The following is a 5,186-nucleotide window of genomic DNA, read 5'->3' as shown; positions in this document are numbered from 1 at the left end:
TCTCAAGATTAAGGATTGATCCATACTCATTTACCAACCATGTGCAATCTGATTACGAGAACTTTATTTGTACCTTGCAATCAACCTTTGCCCTCGCACATATCCACTATCTAAATGTGTGTGTTTCATCCCTCTCCCTCTCCATTATTTATTTCCATGACCTTTTTGACAAGTCTCAGTAATCCCAATAGATCTCTCTCTCTTAGTTTGACAATATTTCAGATATAATGTTTTGCTCGGACTGTTTTTACCTACCAATCTCCACATAAGCCTTCCACTTTCGTATATGAGTAGAATATGTTGCAAAGATTATAGTATAGGCTTGAGTGACTTGATGAGATGAGTGGTTCCACTAGCTTTTGCAAGAGAATCTCACTTATGTTGGATTTGCATCTTTTTGAAAAACTCTTCATGATGAAACAAGGTAAAGGTCTGAAGTTCACTTAAGTTCAAGAGCATTATATTTATTTTATTGTGGCATGTTCTTTATTGCTAGCCTATCTTCCATGATGAAAAATAGCTGGTCACAACTTGAACTTTAAAATTGAGTGTCTTCTTATGTGTCTTGTTCTTTATTGCTAGTCTATCTTCAAATTGCAATGTGCCTTGTTCTGTAAAACTGGGTATAGGGAGACATCGAAGGGCAATGCTGATTTCCTGATTAAGCAAGTATCATGCACTTACTTGAGGACGAGCAAGGTTTAAGCATGTGGGATTGTTGATGCTCGTTATTGACACACTTTTAGTGCCATTTGAATAGTGTTTTTATGCATATTCTTATACTAACACGCCACTTGGCAGCTGAAATACCATATTGCAAAATCATAGGAAATATGACATAAATGAAGGGTTTTTCTACAAGTTAGATTTGGACCTGGACTTTGGACAACACAAGAAGTCTACACGAGAAAGACGACCAGCCTGGACCAATTCACCATCCAAATGCGTCCACATTCGATGAACCATCATTCGAGATGACTTAGAGGTGAAATATGTGGTGATTTGGCAAGTCAATCTCGTGGTCGAGCTAAGGGAAACTCAAGATTGGAAGGTTAGAAGGCCCGCGGAACTAGTAGATCTTGCACGAGGCATATCTCATCCAGACTCCGATTGGGACGAATTTGGTATCTAAATTGCATGGCTCGAAAAGATCTACAACTTCCATATAGAAAGTTTTTGCGTTTGAGGCCGGGAAAGTGGCGAAATCGCCTAGGCCAATCGGCCTAGCCCGTTTCTGGCCCCGATCGACATGCCCTTCACCCCACGACACATCTAGACTATAAATATGTCCAATTTTCATCGGCACACGAAATCCATCCACCAGAACTTGACGAAACCTAGGGCATTCACCAGAGGGAGTTGACGGCCGCCGCAAATCTTTGAAGTTGTCTAGGAGATGGCTTAGGCCAAACCCTAGCCGCCATGACCTTCCCTGCGCGGTTGTGCTATGGTGGAGTTCAGGAGCTAGTTGTGATCATCAATGGTATGTACTCGGAGGTGATGATCTAAATACATCTATTATGTGAGCAATGTTCTTCTTGTTATCCGATCTGTTAGCGACTCAATGCCTCCTTTTAAACTTTCTACTTATCATGAATATGCTTGTTCCTCCGTCTAATTCGCGATTAGACTACATAGCATTCTTTTATGTAATCATGGTGATTAGATCTAGTATGTTGATCCTTCTTGATAGCTAGACATGTCCATCTATATTCATGCCCTTAAACTGCATGCGCCGATAGGGGGATCATGACGGGGTCTCATTCCGTGTAAGGTGGGGTTTTTGGGCGGTTGAGTAGAGGTAGTAGTTTAAATATTGCTTTAGATGAGATGCATGATGTGCTTGATCATTGGGTGGAACTACAACTAGAAGATGCTAGGCTTTTGCAGCCCTCGGTGATGTTATATCATATATATCTGTGGATGTGATCTACCCTTATTCATGATACCAACATTTACAACAAGTTTGCCTTCTTATGCAATCTATGCTTCATGTTAGGATAGATCCTTTGGACTAGATAGAAAACCCTAGCCAGTTTATTGCTAATCCACAGATTGATAAACCTTGGATGGAATACTATAAGGGAAAAGCTACGATGATCCGTGTGCTTGTGGTTCACTAATCGTCGTGCTAACTGCCATCAACACCATCCTCCTCGTCTTCTTTATCTCCAGTGAGGTGCGCCTGAAAGTGCGTCTTGGCCCTCTAAGTGGGTTTTGGTGTTGATGACGTGCATAATTAAGGAACTAATGATTTTATTGAGGAATTGGTAGGCTCAAAGCAAAAGAATAATAAGATGCAAGAAAGTACCTCGAATTTGTTGAAGAACGGTGTTAGAGCTTAAGAAAAGATCGTTTATCATTTTCTAATTCTGAATTTGAGTATAGCAACACCGTACTATAAAAGGGGATGCGGCTTGTTGACTTGAAGATGTCAAAGTGCTCATTTGTGATACTAACCACCTATGAGAGACACCTTGATCACACACATGCAGTTTCTCACTGATTTTGCATTTGTCGAAAGTTTCGACATATGTCGGAAGTTACTGTAACTTCTGACAGGGGGTGCTTAGCTGTTTTATTTGAACAGGGTTGGAAGTTCCGACCAAGTGTCGGAAGTTCCGATCAAGTGTCGGATGTTCCGACAATCACTTAACAGAATAGCAACAACTAGTTTTTGGGGCTTGGATATTTATACCACCTCAGGCCCCCATTCATTTGTTGCTAACCTAACCCAAGATAAACACCTCCTAAAGCATTCAATACTCCTCCCCACTCCCTCCTTGAGCTAGGGCTTGGGTGAGAGAAGAATTTGAGGTGTGTGACTTTAGCTTTGAGTGGGAGGTCAACCAAGTTCATCTCTAGAGCACTTGAAGCGTCTTCAGTCTTTGATTTGCGTTTGTTACTCTTGAAACTTGCTTCTAGACAGTTCGACATCGCCCGTTTGAGCGTTGTAACACCCAAATTTTTAAAGAATTCAAATTCACTAAAATTGCTCAAATTAGGATGTCATTTAAATTCTTAGGCATACTAATTTTCATTTTTCTCCAAATTAAATTAATTCATCATAGGAGTTATTTGTGCATTCATGCTGGTGCATTTATTTTGATTGCTTGAGTTTGAATCAAGTTTGAATTTCAAATTCAATTTCCACTTTTCAAAACCTTTTCCTTTTCCCTTTTCTTTTTCTTTTCCTTCTTCTCCTCCTAGGCCACGTTCTCCTTTCTTCCCCTTCTTCTTTTTTTTCTTTCGGCCCAGCCGCTTAGCAGCTCCTCCGCCCTGCTCATTTTCGCTGGCCCGCGAAGCTTTCCCCCTCCGCTTTTTCTTTCGCCGACCCGCGAAGCTCGCCTGCCCTCCCTTTTTCCTCTGCCAGCCCACGAGACCACGCCGGCCCAACAGCCGCGCCAGCCCGCTTACCGCCCGCGGCCACCGACGGGTGGGCCCCGCCGTCATCTTCCACCTCCGGTCTGCTCCGCCGCAACCGCCGCGCGAGATCTCCACGCGGGAGCCGCCTCCCCGACCGATTTGAAGTCGGCCGCCCCTTATCTCTTGACGCGCAAGCCGCCGCCATCTGCCCCTAGATAAGCCGCCGCCCCTCCCGGCCTCGAGCACCCCGCGCCAGCACCGAAACCCTAGCCGCCGCAAGCTCCAGCGCTGCTGCCACTTCTCCGCCGCCAAGTGCCGCCCTCCGGTGAGCCTCGGTCATCATGGACCGCCAAAACGAGATCGCCGTGTTTTCCTCTTGCTTCTGGTGTTCTCCGCGCGCGAAACCGAGCCCCGGAGTGCCGTTTCGGCCAACTCCGGCGACCCCACGGCCGCTCGCCGCCGCCGGCTGCCTTTTTTTCGCCGCCGCCGCGCTACCGCCGACGACTGTGACCATCGGATCTAGATCCGACAGCTCACGCGGGTCAACCGAACTGTGTACTGGTCAACCGCACCGTGCCACGTCTCTTTTGCACTTAAGCCCTCGCCTTTTCCGCAAATCAACCCGCGGTCCAGATCGCGTTGAAAATATTTACAGATCTGCCCTCGCATTTTTCGATTTAAACCCTGAGTTTTCTAAGAATCAACCCTTGATTTGCCTTACACTCCACTATTCCCCACAACTTGTTGAGTACCAACCATAAGTGTACTCACCCTTGCAAAACCGCTGTTCAGACCAAGCTAATTTGGAGGAGTATCTGCACAACTTTGAGGAGTTCTAGGCGTACGGTTCTTCAGTCAGGTGCCTATGGTGTCTTCGTCATCTTTGGAATTCCGCTGCGTAATAATTTAGGCTTATGTTTTATTGAGACTTTCAGTCATGTAATAATGTTTAATACTCCCTTTATTCGCTTTAGCACTGTCTTCGTTATTCACTATTGTCATACATGTGTGTAACTTGATCCTGGCGCACATGTATTGAAAGCACTCGGTTTTGTCCTTAAAATCCGGTGTGACAAAAGTGGTACCAAAGCCGTGTTGACTGTAGGACGTTAGCCTAGTTAGAAAATGGTCGTATTTAAGGATTATAATAATCTAGTAGCCATTCCTACCTTTTCTTAATTTAAATCTACTTAATATTCTTAAACTTGATTTGTCTCATCCTTGTTGCTATTTTTATCTTGGTTCGTTCAAAATTTTATTCTAAAAATTTTCTTTTTCTTTCTGTTAGATGGCTCGCACCCGGTTGACAGCACACAAGAGCACCCGTCCCCCGCGTCACGGCATCGCATCGTATCACCCCATGGAGCCTAGAGAAGAGGAGGAAGAGGAGGTCTACTACTTCCAGCACCCGGGGGATGAGACTAACGAGGACGCCATGCCCGTGGAGCAGGAGACATCACCGACACCAGCACCAACACCAGCACCTGCACCAGCCCCGGCACCCGTACCTATCATCGACATATCGGACGAGGAGCCCGAACCAGAAGAGCACCCAGCACCGGAGCCAGAAGCAGCCGCACAAGCTCCCGAGCCCGAGAGATGGATCAGGTGGGTAAAGGAAGACTATGGACAAGGAGTGCACATGGCTGACATGCTGAGGTGGACTTGTCATCACTTGGGATACACCATGAGGTCTGTCTACAAGTGTGCTCGGTTCACCCACCCTCGCTATCCCACTTTCTGGGAGGTGAAGGTTATCCTTCGTGAGGAGCATGAAAGAGGATGGGAGGTGGTGGCTGTTCACCATGATGTGGCGATGA

The sequence above is a fragment of the Setaria italica genome, chromosome II (genome assembly GCF_000263155.2).
Source record: "Setaria italica strain Yugu1 chromosome II, Setaria_italica_v2.0, whole genome shotgun sequence".
Taxonomy (NCBI): Eukaryota; Viridiplantae; Streptophyta; class Magnoliopsida; order Poales; family Poaceae; genus Setaria; species Setaria italica.
The sequence above is the reverse complement of the archived record's forward strand: the minus strand, read 5'-3'. Positions refer to the sequence as shown.